The following is an 18,804-nucleotide window of genomic DNA, read 5'->3' as shown; positions in this document are numbered from 1 at the left end:
ACCACATAAAGTGTTCTTGGGTACCACAGTGCCAATAGCCATGATCGTGACTGAGATATAAATTATCTAACAAATGAATCTAAAAAGAGTTGCAAGATATGCTATGTGGATTTGTAGAGCACAGCTAACCACCCGTGAAGGTATCCAGGCAGTAAGTAGAGGCAGGCCTGCGGAGGATATCGTGCATGTTTTATCTGGAAGAGCCATGTCTTGAGGTTCCTTCAAAAGTCATTGAGGGAGGGGAAGGTTCGGAGGTGTTGTGGGAGGTCATTCCTGGTCTAAGCTGCGATGTATGAGAAGGAGTGTTCTCCGCTTGGGTCTTTTTGATGTGTGCTGTTGCCTGGGATGCTGATAAAAGGTGTCTGGTGAGTTGGTAGAAATTGAGGCAGTGGTTGAAGTGCGGTAGACTGGTGTTGTAGAGCACTTTGTGGGTGAATCACTTGAACTTACATCTTTCCTGGACTAGGAGCCAGTGGAGATTATTGAGGTGTGGACAGATGTGGTTATTTCACGGGATGCTCAGGATGAGTCTGGCCTCCGCGTTCTGTATGGTTTGGAGTCAGCGTAGAACATCCAAAGTAGAGGGTGTTTCCGTGGCCAAGTCTATTTGTGATAAGTGCCTTGGTGACTATTTGTATGGTATTAAGTGGGATCCACTTTAAAATCTTGAGTAACATCCGCAGAATGTGGAAAGATGATGAGACAATGACATCGGTCGTCTTCTGAGGGAGAAGTTGGTGTCCAGGATGATTCTGATGTCCTTCTCATGGCCCGTAGGGGTGAATGGAGGGCCAAGTTCAGAGGGGCCACCAAGAAGCGTCTCAGGGGGAGTGGTTGTTGCCAAAGATACGTACTTCAGTTTTGTCTGTGTTGAGCTGAAGGCAGTTGGTTTTCATCCAAGTAGTGATGTTACCCATGTAGTTGGCAAAGTTTGCTTTGGTAGTGATGATTGAGACCGTAAGGGAGAGGATGAGCTGTGTGTTGGCGGCGTAGGATACTATGTTGATGATGTGCGCTCTGACGATGTTCGCGAGGTACTCATGTAAACAATGAAGAGTGTTGGGCTGAGTGAGGATCATTGAGGGGCTCAGCAGATGACTTTCTTGGGTTTTGAGGTGTAGGGGGAGAGTCTAACTTGTTGGGTTCTGTCCGTGAGGAAAGAGGATATACACTTGAGGGCTAGTCTGCAGATACACAAGTACTGAAGCTGTCTGATGAGTGAGTTGTGGGAGACCGTATCAAAATCTGCAGAGAGGTCGAGGAAGATGGGTGTGGCTGTTTCTCCTCAGCAGGGGATGCTTCTGATGTCATCTGTGGCCGCAGTGAGTGCTGTTTCTGTGCCATGGTTGGTGCAAAAGCCAGATTGAGAGCTGTCTTGGAGTTGGACTTCTAAGCGGCCCACAGTTTGGGTATTGATGGCTTTCTCCACGACACCAGCTTGAAAAGGTACAAGTGAGATGAGTCCGTAGCTACTGAGGGTGTTGAGGTTCGCAGTTGGTTTCTTCAATTGGGCATTGATTTCTGCATTTTTCCAGCAAAATGGGAAGGTGGTGATGGTTATAAAGGGGTTCATAGCAGTGAGCACGAGGGAGATGATGGTTCTTCCAGGTTATCTATGAAGTGGGGGCATGGGTCTGAGGGGACTCCTAAGTGAATGGTATTTATTAGGGCGGTGGTGTCTACATTCGAGAGAGGCTTCCAGTTGCTTAGCTGCTGTTTGGTGATGAGAAAGGTATCATGCCGGGCATTTGTGTTGCTTTGTTGTGTGTTGAATGTGTTGTAGATCTTGACAGTCTTCTGTTCAAAGAACTTGGAGAGGTCGTTGCAGAGTGCTTGGGATAGATGATGTCATTGTTGCCAGCTGCAGGGCTGGAGCACTTGACGATGGTGAAGAGTTCTTTATCATTGTTGGGGCTGGCTTTGAGTCTGAAAGTTAGGGCCTTTTTTTTTTGCATCTCGTATTTGGTAGTAGAGGTTGAGGGCGGCTATGTATGTGGATCTTGCGTTGTGGTTTTTGTCGAGTCCTCATTTTCTCTCAAGCTGTCTGCAGTGGGGCTTGGACTCCTTGAGGTAGTTCCTGTACCAATCGTGGCCGTTTGTTGTTTTTGAAAGTGGAGTTCGAGTCTGTGGTGTCTTCCAGGTGGAAATTGAGGTACCTGAGGAGGATGTAGTTGGTTGATCTGATGGAGAGGGGAGCAGTGAAGTCTGAGATGAAGTCTGCAATATGGTTGCAGAATTTCGTCAGGGGCCGGTAGGTGAGTGTTCCCTTCGAGGTGGTATTGTAGCCCATTCGTATTTTGAAGTGAAGGTGTTCCATGAAACAGGTGTCTGAGTCCGTGGGGGTGGTGCAGTCAGTTGTGTTTTTGTAGATATTGCGAGTCCTCCTCCTGGTTTGTGGGTTCGGTCCTGGTGTATGATTTTGTAGGCAGGGGGGATGGCTGAGGCGATGTCTGGGTTGGGGACTGGGTTGTGCCATGTTTCTGTCAGGAAGAGAAGGTCAGGTGTGTTGCTGTAGAGGAGGGATCGGACAATGAGGAGCATGGTGGACAATTGGTGTGGGGTTGTGGTGGTAGTTTTTGTCGGTTGTTTGAAGATAGTGGAGTCGGGTGCAGGAGAAAGTTTCTAGTATGATGATTGGGGATGCACAGCAGGAGTGTGTTTGCCGGTGTGTATTCTTGAGTTTGGGGAGGATGGCAGTGGAGTACTGGCAGTGTTCGTTAGCTCCGGTGGCTGCTGCAGTGTTGCATTGGGTGGTCATTGAGCCAGGGTTCCTGGCACTGGCTGCGGTGCAGGGTCAGACGTGTGCAGACGCTCTTGCCTTTGGCACGCCAAAGGCACAGACGCAGTGCAGCCTGCATTAAGTAGACCCTGGGGTGGGCGGGGCTTCTGTTGGTGGGAAGAATGGTGAGTAGGAATTGCTTTGTAATGTAGACATTCCCTTGCCACAGATTCCAATGAATTCTGCTCATAATTCAGTAACATCTGGTGGTTGAAGATTAAGCCTAACCCCTTGCAAAACAAAGTCTTTCAGTAACCACAATACAATATACAGTTTATATAAGACTAATCAGCTTAGGAGACTGGGAAATATTAAAATCTAATAATATACTGGCTACTCTATAAACTGGTTCCATTACACTTGAATTTTAGTACAGCTGCCTATAAGGTGGGCTATATCTGCCCCCAAAGGTGGGCACTGAACATTTGAGAGCAACCATGACAACCTATGAGAAGCGTAGCCTGGCACATTAAGATGCTGGCTACTCACTAAACGAGCCCTTGTCTGGGCCCGTATATCCTCCACTGTTAAGGCAGAGCTGGAGGCCTCCATCTACCATAAATTTGCAGGACTGCCTCCTCTACCTGCACTGCTCCAAAGGGCCCGCTCTAATCAACCAGTGCCGCTGCTGCTGAGTCTCCTGTGGTGTATTGCTTCCAAGCGGGACCACAGCCTGGGGTAGACTGACCAGGACCCATGCCTCAGCAAGGTAGAGTGCTTGCTGCAACACTGGAGTTGGAACATAATAATTGCTGGCAGCCTCTCCCAGCCTTGCCCTGCGATTGAGTCTTGCTTAACTGTACATTCGGGCCCCAGGGGACGCATGGGTTGGGGTAGAGAGAGACACCCAGAGGCCCACTTGCCTCATGTGCCAAACATGGGAAAATTTACCCCACCCTTCGACCACTGAGTACATGCTGCCCGTCCTGCAGTTGTGACATGCCGTAGATGCATTGGGCCCCTACACGGTGCTATGGTGAAGGACTGCAGAACTCCATTGGAGCGGGTACCCTGGCAATATCCTCCTCGCTTGCCTTGCAGCTAACCATCTGACTGACCATCTGCGTTACCGGACCTTGGTTATTGCATGGGCTGGGAGTAGTGACCACCCTCCCACCCATCTGCTTGCTGGATTTGGAGGTTCTAGAGGAGCCAACTCCACCCCCTGCTGCCTCCCTTAATGCAATTACGCAACAAGGGAGATACTCCAGGGGCCCAGTACCCCAGCTGCAACAAGGGAGCTACTCCTGGGGCCCAATACCACAGCTGCCTGAAGGGGGTGTGTGACTCCTTGTGCCTCCTTGGCCACAACCTTGCTGGTAGTAAGGTGAGTCCCTCCACCGCCCCTCCCCCCAACACTGTTGCAACACAAACACTTCACACCACTATTCTCCTACATCCCACTAGTGTTCTGGCACAGTGGTTGGTTGCACCTCAGGTGCATTGCGCCCACTACAGATGGGGAGACGCAAAACTGGGAGACCCCCCCAGTCACCGACTCCCTCCTCCACAAAGGAATATCTTCCTACATATGCAGACTTGGAAAACATCAGTGATGATGGAACAGACTGATGTCACCTCCCCAGTTACAAATCTGGACCTGTTCTTCCAAGCAACAGCTGAAAGTCGCTCAGCCCTGGAGAACAAAATAGACACCATAGCATTCGACCTCAACTTACTCTAAGACGATGAGCGGAAACTGACTGAATGAGTGCGGAAGAAAAAACTTACTGTCCAGGAACCCCATCCATAGTAATTGGAACTTGCAAAACAGACGCAAGACCTCATGGCACGTATAGGCTTCTTGGAGGGATAGATAGAAGACCTTGAGAGACACTTCAGAGGAACCAAGGTTCGAATTATTGGCCTTCCAGAAGGGTCTGAGGGTGCCGACCCATTGCCCTTCATAGAGAACTGGCTTCTGCAGATCCAGATTGCTCCCATGGACTTCTCCTCTTTATGTGCTGTTGAGCGTGCGCACCTCGTACCTGCCTGACACCTCCACCAGGAGTCCCACCAAGACTGATGGTAGCCAGGATTCTAAACTTCAAGAACAAAGAGTTGATCCTACAGATGACTAGGCAAATGGATCAACTGTCCTATGATAACACCCATATCATGATCTTTGTAGACTACACCGTCACTGTTCAACGCACCCACACTTCTTTTCTGAGAATTAAACGCAGCTTGAGAGAAACTGGCTACAAATACTCTGTTATTTGCTGACAACTGAAAATGATTGCTGACCAGCACAGCTATGTCTTTACAGATCCAATAGACGCTTGGGACTGGGTGGAACAACACCAAAACACATTGTGAAAACAGATAGCACCCAGCATCGATCGAGTCATGGCGTTATTGGAACCTGCAGTGGAACCCCATCTGGCAAATCCACACCTGATGCTTCCTCACTGCAATAATAACAACCGGAGATGATTTCTGCTTTCTCCACTGCTTCTCACCTCATTGGCCAGGACCACGCAAACCACCAGATAACTCCAGCTCTTCCTCGGGTAAAGACTCACAAGGCTCCCAGTTGAGCTCCCCTTTGATGATTTGGCCGGCTAGCACACCCCAGATGGCTGACCTGAGTTCAACATGTATGGCAGCCTAGCCATTGATGGATGAATGCGCCTAAACACCTACACCCTCTCCCTTTACTGAGACTGTGCTCCCCCTCTACCTCATGAGTGTCCCTGCTCCATACAAGACTATCTCCCATGGTATATAATGCTGTCATGAAAACCCTACATAGCTTCTCCCATTACTTGCTTTCTTTCTTGTGACCTATGATATGTGATAATTGCCCTGATTGGACCCACCCAGTGGGTCCTGAAGTTACACTACGCTTGCTGCAAAAGATCCTACATAGACAGGCACAAGTTGACCACACCCCTCCTTAACACTCATCTCTTTGGAGGTATCACCCAGGACTCATTGGTAGCCAAGCAACCTTGTCACCACCGCTACCTCCTAAAAAGCCTTTAATTATTTTAATCCACCAGAAACTGACAGGCACTCCTATGCTGTGCTTGGTGGGCGCCCACCTTGACCTCATCCCCCTACCGCAAAATATGGTTCAGCTGACATGCATAACGTGGAATGTCCCTGGAATGAAGTGTGATGCTCATGCCTTCCTAAAATGCAGGCGCAGGCATGTTGCTTTTTTTTTTTTTTTTTTTTTTTGCAAGCGATGCACCTCACTAAAAACGAGGGGCCTAAGCTCCATATGCTTTGGAGAGGCCAGTGTTACTGCACAGGATACTCCAGCAACGCCAGGAAAGTACTCCTGTGGATTAAGCCCAAGGTCCCCTTTAAAAAAAAAGCATAACCACAGTGACTGATGTGGAAGGGTGCAGTGTCTTACTGGTGGGTATGCTGAACAGCACTGCAGTCCTGTTGGTCAGCGTATATTCACCCAACACAGTCTAATCTCTGGTCCCGTCAGATCTGTCTCTGCAGCTCACTTTCTCTGGATTATAGAGGGGGTGACTTTAACTGTGTTTCAGTTGTTCACCAAGAACGCTCTCACTTTCCACTCCTACGCATGCCTACAATTAACACTGTTGCCAGCTTCTCACACTAGGCTCTCATAGACATTTGGAATGCTGTCCACCCTGCCACATCAGAATTTTGCTTCTCCTCACAGCAGACAATTTGCACGTCCGCTTAGATCACTTCCTGTGTTCCCACACTATACAGGACACTACACAGCACGCAGAATATCTCGTGAAAACTATCTCTGACCATAACCCATTTTTAATGGGATGTGAATAATGACCTAGACCAAGGGTCAGATTTATGAAGGGCTTATATCATTTCACAAGAGATGGCTGTGAGGGGTTCTTGTCGTCCTAGTGATGTGGTTCTCCCTTCTCTTCTCTTGTGGTATCTTTGTGGCCTCTGGATGGCTACCCTCATGGAAAAATAAAAGGGGAACAGGGCTTAGTACTCAGGCGGCTAAAGAAACTAGGGAATTACCGACACCCCGAACCTGGTTTAACATTTGTTTCAAGGCCCTTGTGACCTTAAATAATTGAGTGTCTCTTTTAGTGCTCCTGATTGTGACCCTCATCCTTTGGATCATGTAGTATTCCTTAATAAACAGAAGTCTTGCCCATTGTTAGACTTTTTTGCTTATGCAGGGTCATCCCCAATCTTTTTGCCTCCTGCCTCCTATTTTTTCTGACCTGTTGCTGTTGGCTTTTGAACTATGAGCACTTACCCACTGCTAACCAGTGCTAAAGTGCATATGCTCTCTGTGTAAATTGTAATGTTGATTGGTTTATTCATGATTGGCATATTTGATTTACTAGTAAGTCCCTAGTAAGGTGCACTAGAGGTGCCAGGGCCTGTAAATCAAATGCTACTAGTGGGCCTGCAGCAGTGGTTGTGCCACCCACATAAGTAGCTCTGTAATCATGTCTCAGACCTGCCACTGCAGTGTCTGTGTGTGCAGTTTTAACTGTAAATTCGACTTGGCAAGTGTACACACTTGCCAGGCCTAAACCTTCCCTTTTCTTACATGTAAGGCACGCTAAGGTAGGCCCTAGGTAGCCCCAAGGGCAGGGTGCAGTGTATGGTTAAGGTAGGACATATAGTAATGTGTTTTATATGTCCTGACAGTGAAATATTGCTAAATTCGTTTTTCACTGTTGCAAGGCCTGTCCCTCTCATAGGTTAACATGGGTGCTACCTTTAAATCTGATTAAAGAGTAGATTCCCGTTGGGAACGGATGGACATGTGGAGTTTGGGGTCTCTGAGCTCACAATTAAAAAATACATCTTTTAGTAAAGTTGATTTTAAGATTGTGCGTTTGAAAATGCCACTTTTAGAAAGTGAGCATTTTCTTGCTTATACCATTTCTGTGACTGCCTGTTTGTGGATTCCCTGTCTGGGTCAGTTTGACAGTTGGGCGGGTTGCACCTCACATTAGACAGTGACACAAAAGGAGTTGGGGTGTAGTCTGCATTTCCTGATGAGCCATCTGTGCTAGGAGGGAGGGGAGGAGTGGTCACTTACACCTGAAAGAGCTGTGCCTGTCCTCACACAGTGCCACCTCCGACCCCCTGGTGAGTGTCTGGGGCCTGGCCTGCGAAAGGCAGAATTTCACATTCAAGAGAGACTTTACTTTGAAGTAGGGCTACTTCAAAGGAAAAATTGGGTATAAGAAGGGCACTCAAAACCACAGACTTTAGATCACTTCTGAAACCAAGAGGAACCTCTGCCTGGAGAAGAGCTGAATAGCTGAGGAAGAAGAGCTTCCCTGCCTGTGACTTTGTGGAGCTATCCTGCAGTTGCTGCTTCTGCCAGAGTAAGAGGGCAAAGACTGGACTTTGTGTGCCTTCCATCTTGTGAAGAAATCTCCAAGGGCTTGATTTAGAGCTTGCCTCCTGTTGTTTGAAGTCTCAGGGACAGCAAAGACTTCTCTCTGCCAGCACCTGGAGTCTCCGGAGAGACTCCTGCTCTGACAAGTGGCGCCCTATCCAGTCCCTGGGCCCTTGAAAGGAAAGCTGGTGGAAATCCAAGGAAATCGACTTCGGACCGATGCCGCTGCTGAATCCGGTGACGCCGTCTGCACCCGACGCCGTGACCTTTGCTGGAACGCGACGATCTTCGCAGACCCGACCCCGCTGCAGCCCCGCTGAAGTCCGCGACTCCGTGTAAGTCGCCGCACCACGTCGTGACTGCCGCCACTCGAAGTGCGCAGATTCAACGTTTCGCACAGACACCGCGATCCCCGACTTCGCGCATCGACTTGTTTTCACTCTTCACCAAAAGGTACTGTACTTGGGGGTCTACGCAAATCTGTGTCCGGCGCCGCTGGTGTCGGCTTGTTGGGATTGACTCAGTCACGACGCCGTGTTTACACCTCATCGAAGCATTTTGTGCTTCTAAGCGCTATTTTTGAGTTTAATCTTTAAAAATTCATAACTTGACATGTGTATGTCGGATTTTTGTCGTTTTGGTCTTGTTTTGTTTAGATAAAGATTTCCTATTTTTTTCTAAACTGGTGCTGTCATTTTGTAGTGTTTTCATTAAGTTACTGTGTGTGTTGGTACACATACTTTACACCTTGCACTCTGAAGTTAAGCCTACTGCTCTGCCAAGCTACCAAGGGGGTAAGCAGGGGTTGGCTGAGGGTGATTCTCTTTTACCCTGACTAGAGTAAGGGTCCTTGCTTGAACAGGGGATAACCTGACTGTCAACCAAAGACCCCACTTCTAACACCCATCACCTGTGTTCTCCACTAGACTGTTTAGTGCATTGTAGTGCAGTCTCATAAGTAAGCAAAATCTCAAGTCATAACTCCTCTCATGGGCCAATCAAACACTCCTGTGTCACACTCCACCACCAACAGGTGCGGAAGCTCTCCCACATTACTTGCCTGAGGCCGTGACTCTGCTCCAGAACCAAGTCGGCATCGCCCTCATCACCTTGATCTCAGGGTGTTCGAGGCTCCTGTATCCTCCTTTGGGTGGCCTTTTTCCTGTTTTCTGTGTGGCTCGGAGGTGATTGGAGCTGCCTGGGGGTTTGGTGCCATCAACCACTAGAACGCTAACCAGTGTTTTAGACGTGCCCCCGGAGTCCCTGCCTTGTAGGAGGCTGGCCTGGCTTGTAGTGGGTACCAAGGGGTACTTGCACTCTGTACCAGGTCCAGTTATCCCTTATTAGTGTAGAGGAGGTGTTTCTAGCAGAGCAGCTTAGGCTGAACTAGGAGACATGCAAAGCTCCTACTATACCACTGGTGTCATATGCACAATATCATAAGAAAACACAATACACAGATATACTAAAAATAAAGGTACTTTATTTTTATGACAATATGCCAAAAGTATCTCAGTGAGTACCCTCAGTATGAGGATGCCAAATATACACAAGATATATGTACACAATACCAAAAATATGCAGTAATAGCAAAAGGAAGTAATGCAAGCAATGTAAAGTTACAGTAGATTGCAATAGGAGCACATAGGTATAGGGGCAACACAAACCATATACTCCAAAAGTGGAATACGAACCACGAATGGACCCCAAACCTATGTGAGCTTGTAGAGGGTTGCTGAGACTGTAAGAAAACAGTGATGGTTAGAAAAATAGCCCACCCCAAGACCCTGAAAAGTAGGTTTAAAGTGCACCTATAACCTCCAGAGATCACAGAAGTCGTGATAGGGGGTTTCTGCAAGGAAGACCAACACCAGCAAAGCAACAGCAGTGGATTTCCGGACCTGAGTACGTGTGAAACAAGGGGACCAAGTCCAAGAGTCGCGACAATGTCGAGAGTGGGTAGATGCCCAGGAAATGCTAGCTGAGGGTGCAAAGATGCTGCCACCGGATGGTAGAAGCTGTGGATTCTGCAAGAACAAAGAGGGCTAGAAACTTCCCCTTTGGAGGATGGATGTCCCACGTCGTGAAGAAGCTTGCAGAGGACCGCAAACAAGCCTTGCTAGCTGCAAGGGTCGCGGTTAGGGTTTTTGGGTGCTGCTGTGGCCCAGGAGGGACCAGGATGTCGCCACTTGGATGAGGAGACAGAGGGGGCACCCAGCAAGTCAGGGAGCCCTCACAGAAGCAGGCAGCACCCGCAGAAGTACCGGAACAGGCACTACGAAGAAGAGTGAACCGGAGTCCACCCGAAGTCAGAAAAGGGAGTCCCACGATGCCGGAGGACAACTCAGAAGGTTGTGCACTGCAGGTTAGAGTGTCGGGGACCCAGGCTTGGCTGTGCACGAAGGAAATCCTGGAAGAGTGCACAGGAGCCGGAGCAGCTGCAAATCACGCGGTACCCAGCAATGCAGTCTAGCGTGGGGAGGTAAGGACTTACCTCCACCAAACTTGGACTGAAGAGTCACTGGACTGTGGGAGTCACTTGGACAGAGTTGCTGAGTTCCAGGGACCACGCTCGTCGTGCTGAGAGGGGACCCAGAGGACCGGTGATGCAGTCTTTTGTTGTCTGCGGTTGCAGGGGGAAGATTCCGTCGTCCCACAGGAGGTTTCTTCAGAGCTCCTGGTGCAGTGAGGAGGCAGGCTACCCCCAGAGCATGCACCACCAGGAAACAGGCGAGAAAGCGGCAGGATAAGCGATACAAGGTTGCAGTAGTCGTCTTTGCTACTTTGTTGCAGTTTTGCAGGCGTCCTGAGCAGTCAGCGGTCGATCCTTTGGCAGAAGGTGAAGAGAGAAGTGCAGAGGAACTCTGGGGAGCTCTTGCATTCGGTATCTGAAGAATTCCCCAAAGCAGAGACCCTAAATAGCCAGAAAAGGAGGTTTGGCTACCTAGAAAGGAGGATAGACTAGTAACACAGGTAAGAGCCTATCAGAAGGAGTCTCTGACATCACCTGCTGGCCCCTGGCCACTCAGAGCAGTCCAGTGTGCCAGCACACCTCTGAATCCAAGATGGCAGAGGTCTGGGGCACGCTGGAGGAGCTCTGGGCACCTCCCCTGGGAGGTGTAGGTCAGGGGAGTGGTAACTCCCCTTTCCTTTGTCCAGTTTCGCACCAGAGCAGGGCTGGGGGATCCCTGAACCGGTGTAGACTGACTTATGCAGAGATGGGCACCATCTGTGCCCATCAAAGCATTTCCAGAGGCTGGGGGAGGCTATTCCTCCCCAGCCCTGACACCTTTTTCCAAAGGGAGAGGGTGTAACACCCTCTCTCTGAGGAAGTCCTTTGTTCTGCCTTCCTGTCCAGGCCTGGCTGGACCCTAGGAGGGCAGAAACCTGTCTCAGGGATTGGCAGCAGCTGCAGTGAAACCCCGGGAAAGGCAGTTTGGCTGTACCCGGTTCTGTGCTAGGGACTCGGGGGATCATGGAATTGTCTCCCCAATGCCTAGGCAGTGACCTATGTACAGTGCACGCGTGTAATGGTGTCCCCGCACTCACAAAGTCCGGGGAATTTGCCCTGAACGATGTGGGGGCACCTTGGCTAGTGCCAGGGTGCCCACACCCTAAGTAACTTTGCACCCAACCTTCACCAGGTTAAGGTTAGACATATAGGTGACTTATAAGTTACTTAAGTGCAGTGGTAAATGGCTGTGAAATAACGTGAACGTTATTTCACTCAGGCTGCACTGGCAGGCCTGTGTAAGAATTGTCAGATCTCCCTATGGGTGGCAAAAGAAATGCTGCAGCCCATAGGGATCTCCTGGAACCCCAATACCCTGGGTACCTCAGTACCATATACTAGGGAATTATATGGGTGTACCAGTATGCCAATGTGAATTGGTGAAATTGGTCACTAGCCTGTTAGTGACAATTTGGAAAGTAGAGAGAGCATAACCACTGAGGTTCTGGTTAGCAGAGCCTCAGTGAGACAGTTAGGCATCACACAGGGAATACATACATATAGGCCACAAAGATATGAGCACTGGGGTCCTAGCTAGCAGGGTCCCAGTGACACATAACAAACATACTGACAACATAGGGTTTTCACTATGAGCACTGGGCCCTGGCTAGCAGGATCCCAGTGAGACAGTGAAAACACCCTGACATATACTCACAAACAGGCTAAAAGTGGGGGTAACAAGGCTTGAAAGAGGCTTCTTTCTCACACTGCCAGAGACTGGTTTCCTAGCAGATTCGTCTATCTTGTCACACCATTATTACTACACTTTGTCTGGCGAGACCACCCCTCTCCGATCCTGACATGGCGTTTCAACCCACTACTCTGAAAGACCAAGTCTTTCGTAAGACTATTCATGAGTCTGTCATCCAATACTTCAATTAGAACAGTGGTACTGTGTGCACCCACTCATTGAGTGAATGGACAGTGCATCTGTTTGGTGGTTGGTGCACAAACCACAGTAGACTAAGAATTGGGTGCTTTGGAGGACACTCTTGATGAGTGGAGTGCAATAACCCTACAAGACAAACAAAGCCAAACAGAACTCTATACTACTAAAGCAAACATGCCTCGTTAATCGAATCCCTGAGGTTCCTTGATTATAAAAGCCATCTTGTGAAAATGCATTCTAAGAGGGATAAATCGTGCAGGCTTCTTGTCTAGCTAGTTAAGTGAGGCATGGCCAATATTCCTATGACTATCATCTGCCTTTACAAAGACATCCTGGCTTACTCCCAAAACTCGATCCTCACTGCTGTTTTGGCTCACTACGAGCCCTTTACTGTCATATTGAGACTCTTGATAGTCTGATCACGGACAATGAAATTTGCTACGCTGTACCTTTCTCTGTGTCTGGCAAAACACCTGCTGCAAATGGCCTCCCGGTCAAATTTGAGAAAACCTGTCGATTCACTGAGGCTAAACCCGCTGAATTATACAATGTGGCAGTCACAGAGGTGCAGCTGCCCCCTTCCATTTGGGAATCTCTCTTGATTTTTCTGCCGAAGCCAGGTCTAGAGCCACTATATGTCACATCCTACAGACCGGTAGAAAGGCTGGTCAGCGATTACAGAATAATCTTAGCAGCTCAACTACTGAACACAAAACTTGAACTGATCACTGTGACCAAAACGGGGTTATACCCGGTAGATCCATGTCCCTTAACAAATGGTGATTACATAGGCTTTAGGAGGAACCGTACTGCTGTGGCCATACTCCACCTGCCTTGTGTTAAACCTAGAAAATGCTTGATTGAGAATGCACGTTTGTCATGTTGCGATAGAGGGGAAATGATTGAGGCATTTTGCTTGGAGACAAGACGATTTCTTGACCTACTTCAGAGTAGCTTTCAAATTGGCTTCGAAACTGGGAGTCAGTTGGACTAAATCATGCCTGTTCCCACTAGACCTGCATTCCCTACACAAGCTATCATAGTTAACCAACGCCCATCGGTATGAAACGCTTCCACGTTCTGCTACTTTGGCCCAAATATATATTTTCAATGTAGGTATCCTTGACGCGAGTCTGATGAAGCTGGTATCTTCCCTCTGAGCGCAGACCACGTCCTGACGCTCTCTTCTGCTCACAGTGCAAGGTAATGTTGCTCTGGTAAAAATGGTGATACTGCCAAGACTGCCCTACTACTGTGCCAACCTCCACATTTTATTCCCGAAATGCTTATTCCGCACGCTAAATACCATATAGAGCCATCTCGTCTGGAGCACTGGGTGGTGTAGTCTCCCTATCCAACCTCAAACTTGCACTGTTACCTGTCGGCGATGCTCCAGTGGCCTGTCTGCAGGGCATTTTCTCATTGCGTTGGGACTGACTGACAAAAGCGCTGCACATAATCTTGTTCGCAAATGTTTTGTTCCTACATCAAGCCTATCCAGCACTTTCAAAAAGCGAATGCGCATTGCACACAAAAGTTACGTTAGGACCTTGAAGATCATGCCCTCTGTAATGCCTTATGCACTTGCAATCCCACAAGAGTATATGTATTTCGGCAGGCTACACGGAGAGAGATTGGGAGGACCTGGGTAAACCCGTGACTTACATGCATTGGTGGTTTATTCCATGATGGAGCACCTATCCCTTTTGACGCCTTGATAGACAACTAATAGCCTGGCTAATTGAAGTCATCCCTGACCATACACAAACTCTTCTGACACACCTTCAGACTTAAGATGCCCACTCACACAGAAAGAAATGGGACAAGACCCTATACCTCCCTCACAAAATCTCCTGCAACACCAGATTCCAGTACATCCATCATAATATACTCCACTGTGCATACCTCATCCCAGAGCGACTCAGCAACATTTATGCTTCTGCATCTTGCCTTTGTGTTTGGCTCTCCACGCAGACAGCAAACACATGTTCTGGGACTGTTCTCATGCATAGGGGTTTGGGGATTCTACACTACCCTTTTACGGCTACATGTTGTCAGGACTAGAAGAAACTAGAAGGCTGCCTATTTTTACTATACATCGTCCCCAAGACTGGTCGAGCTACCACAAGATTCCTAGACTGGGCCATTCTTAATGACAGAAGATCAATCATGATGCGTTGGAAGGCGCCTAAATTGGCAGGACTAGGGCAGTGGCAAGCTGAAGTCCTCTGAGGTGACCCAGAATCTATTGTACTATGGCATGAGGAAGCCAGAGGGCTCTGAAAAAACCCCATCACTTCGCTGTTGGACTAGGTTGTGTTTTACATAGGTTAATAAAGAGGACAATTGACCGCCTTGAAAAAGCATACATCTTCGCGATCACACAAGCCCACAGACATAGCTACACTACTGGTTCCACCTACCTCTGCACTCAGCATTCAAATGGCACATGTTATGTGAAGTTCTTCTAACCATCTACTGTACATTGGGATCAAGCCTGGCACCAATACTGCTGTTGTTATTGCTTGAATAGTTGCAATCAATGCCTATGTATTCATCTTGTGATCAGACGACATGTCTGTACATTTTATTATACCAGTCTGTATTTCTTTCATGCCTTGACTGTAATATGTCACACCCAGCTCTATTGATACTGAACTGGAGGTTGTGCCTTTCCCTACTTTTGTTTCATTTTCTTTTTTTTCTGTCTCTGCTATCAAAGCAATACCCAATGTCGTCGTATAACAGATGTTAAACAAACAGCCGACCAAAAAAATGCAAAAAACTAATAAAAATGTGTTGGAAAAAAACCCAAGGATGCAGTCTGTTCAGTCTAAGGTAGAAATCCTGCAAGACCTTTTATTGGTGTAATTTGAAAGTGGAAGTATGTTATCTGTAGTGGAATTGAAATGTGGAATGCGGGGATCGTGTTGGGCTAGTGGGTGGCAGTTGGCACGATCAGCGGTTGGCGGTGAGCCAACAGGACGCGTTCAGGGTGGCTCCTGTATTTCTTTACATGAATAAACGTATTTAGTTATTCACTGAGTCTGGCTGTGCTTCCAAACCGCAACATAATTTTGTTGACGAGCGGTTGGAGCCACGTCAGGACCTACGCGAGTCTGCTGCACGCCTTCCATCTTCTTGGGACTTCGCGGAACGGACGACTTTGGAGACAGCACGTCGCTTGGAGAAGTGGTGAGATCCTGTCTACGACCTCATCGGAAGTCATATTTCTTGACTTTTTTGCCAAATTTTCATCTTGCGTGTGCGGCCATATTCTCTACTTGCGCGAGCACTGCGGCCACGAGCAGAGGGTGCATGCGTGTCCTTCCTAAACGTCTTTCACGCTGCTATTGTTTATGGAGTAACCTAGCAACAGGAGAGTTCGTATGGAAGAGCCTCCTTCTGTGGAGCTGTTGCTAGGCAACGTAAGGAAACCTTGTCGAGCTTGTTATTTCGTTTACTTTCCATCTGTATTTTTGCACACGGTTGAGTTTTGTGACTATAATTAAGGCGGCACTTTCAAAACGTATTGCTTTATATAGTTAGGGGAGCAGTTTCACTGTGGTTGACTGATTCCATTTCACAATATATAATCCATTGATCACTCTGGTTTACTGTTTCCATTTCACAATATATAATCCATAGTGCATCAGTAATAAATAATTAACGTGCCTTGCACTATGCAATCTGTGACTGCTCTTCCACCATTTTTAGAGTCACCTGGAGAACCACCTGTGTTATGGTCTCAATGGTTTGATGCACTTGAGACTTATTTAGGGGCTATTGGGGCCTCAAGTTACAGACCTGAGAGCAAAAAGTTTCTACTGTTACACTCCCTAGGCTTTGAAGGTCGAGAAACTTTAAAACATCTCCCTGATGTCGATGTTGCAGAAGGCGAAGAGTTGGACGAATACCAAGAAACAGTAAAAAAAACTTGTTCTGAGATTTGACAAACAGCCGAGCCTCGTCGAATTACGCCACAAATTTTTCAAGAGGGCCCAGTTGCAGAGTGAGTCTATTGATGAGTTTGTCAGTGCTCTTCGGAAATTGTGTGCACAATGCCAGTTTGGTGCATTCCGGGATCAACTCATCAGAGACCAACTTATAGGGCATTGTGTTGACAGACACCTTCAGCAAAGACTACTCACGATGGGGGAACCTTCTCTAGAAGAAATGATCAAACAGGCTAAGAGCATTGAACTGGCTCAAGCATCTCTTAAGGAATTATCAGTTCAGCGTAAGGAAGAAGATAAAGTCAGTGTCAGCGTCGTTTCTACACATAAAGAACATAAGACTATGAACAATCAATTTTTCAAACAAAACAATATTTGTTTTAGATGTGGAAATTTCCCACATGCGAAGGACTCTAAGGGTTGTCCGGCAAAGAGTGTTGTGTGTCACAAATGTGGTCGTACAGGCCACTTTGCTAAGGTGTGTCAAAGTACTGTGAGTAAGAATGTCAAAGTTAACAGTGTGTGTGTGAAGCCAGTGAGGTATCAGACCAATATTTGGAGAGTGAGTTCCGTGACATGATTGTAGTGGTCACGGATGAGCAAGCTATTTCAGGGAATCCTGAGGAATGTGTAGATCCCTATGTAGATATTGCCATAAGGGGTAAAACTCTACATCTGCTTGTGGATTCTGGTGCATGTATCACCATGGTGACATCAGAATTGTTTAAGAAGACGTGGGGTTCTAGGAAATTATTTCCACCTGACAGAGCTCCGGTTTCCTATGAAGGCAGGAGGATAGAACTTGAGGGTTTCATTGAAGATATTTTGGAATTCAGTGGGCGCAAGATCCAGTGGAAAAGTGTATGTAGCAGTCGAGGGGCTTAACATTTTGCGTTGGTTCCACCAGGGCCTCTTCGGTATGGTGCTTAGGCCGGGTACGAGCGAGCAAGTAATGGTAGTTGAAGATTGAGGTGGTTTAGATCTCCAGACCCTGCATAGGATTTTCCCCAGTGTGTTTGAGAAACAATTGGGATGTATCAAGGGCTTCAAATATAGAATCAAAATCAAATAGGGCGCAGTGCCCATTAAACACAAATTAAGATTAATTCCCTTCAGCTTGAGGGAGGACCTTAAACTAGAGTTGGAAAAATTACAATCGTCTGGGGTTATTGAACCGGTGGAATCTAGCCTGTGGTTGTCTCCCATTGTGGTCGCTCGCAAACGCAGTGGCGAAATGCGCTTATGGGTTGACTTTGAACAAGGAGATCTGGATTGATTCTTTTCCGCTGCCCAGAATTAATGATTTATTGGAGAAACTCAATGGTGCTGAGTGGTTTTCCAAGATTGACTTAGCTTCAGCGTACCACCAGGTGGTCCTTGAAGAAGACTCTAGACCAGAGGTCTTCAAACTGGGGGGCGGGCCCTCCTAGGGGGGCCTCAAGTGATCTCAGGGGGGGTGCCAGACTCTGGCCAAGAAAAGCATTATACAGATAACAGGTCTTTGTTTTAAGCAAAAGCATGTTATTGCATTAAAAAAATATTTAACAGTACTTAACTGCAATGTTTAAATAGGTCTAGACATATTTAAACATTGCCATCTTTATAAAATAATTGTGAAAAATTCTGAAGAGGGGCCCAAGGATTTCTATATTTCAGCTGGGAGGGGCGCGGCATTAAAAAGTTTAAAGACCACTGCTCTAGACATTATACTGCTTTTAACAGGCCTTTTGGCAGCTTTCAATTTCGCAGGATGCCTTTCGGGCTTGCCTCAGCAGCTTCAGTTTTTCAGCGCATCATATCACAACTAATGAGGGATATTGAGGGGGTCCTGGTATTCCAGGATGATGTACTCATTTTTGCTAAACAGTTAGCAGAACATAACACGGTGTTTAAGATGGTGTTACAGATTTTTGAGGATAATGGTGTGATTGTCAAAGGTGAAAAGTGTGAATTCTGGAAGAGGGAGATTGAGTTTTTGGGACATGTTATTTCATCTGAGGGTGTCAAACCGAGACCTGGATTAGTCGATGCTGTTCGGGATTGTCCCCCTCAAAAAAATAAGGATGAGCTGCGCTCTTTTGTGGGATTGTGCGAGTTTTACTCCAGGTTTATTCCTGACTACACCTCCAAGATGAAATGTTTGTCCAATATGTTGAAAAATAGTGTTGCATTCATTTGGGACAAGGATTGTCAAGACACGTTTGAATTAGTGAAATCCGAAATGACCAATGCCAAAGCATTACGTTCATATGACCCCCTTTTAACGTGTAAGATAATGGTAGATGCCAGGAAGTATGGGTTAGGTGCCGTATTAGTCCAAGAAACTAAACAAGGGGAAGC

General features: G+C 47.4%; 1 protein-coding gene across 2 annotated transcripts in view; it reads left to right on the top strand.

The window, feature by feature from the left end:
• ERCC2 (ERCC excision repair 2, TFIIH core complex helicase subunit) overlaps nt 1-18,804 on the top strand; it is a 1,394,405-nt gene that overhangs the window by 260,470 nt on the left and 1,115,131 nt on the right. The gene's annotated exons all lie outside the window — the stretch shown is intronic.

Source organism: Pleurodeles waltl, chromosome 9, assembly GCF_031143425.1.
Source record: "Pleurodeles waltl isolate 20211129_DDA chromosome 9, aPleWal1.hap1.20221129, whole genome shotgun sequence".
Classification (NCBI taxonomy): Eukaryota; Metazoa; Chordata; class Amphibia; order Caudata; family Salamandridae; genus Pleurodeles; species Pleurodeles waltl.
The sequence above is the reverse complement of the archived record's forward strand: the minus strand, read 5'-3'. Positions and strand labels throughout refer to the sequence as shown.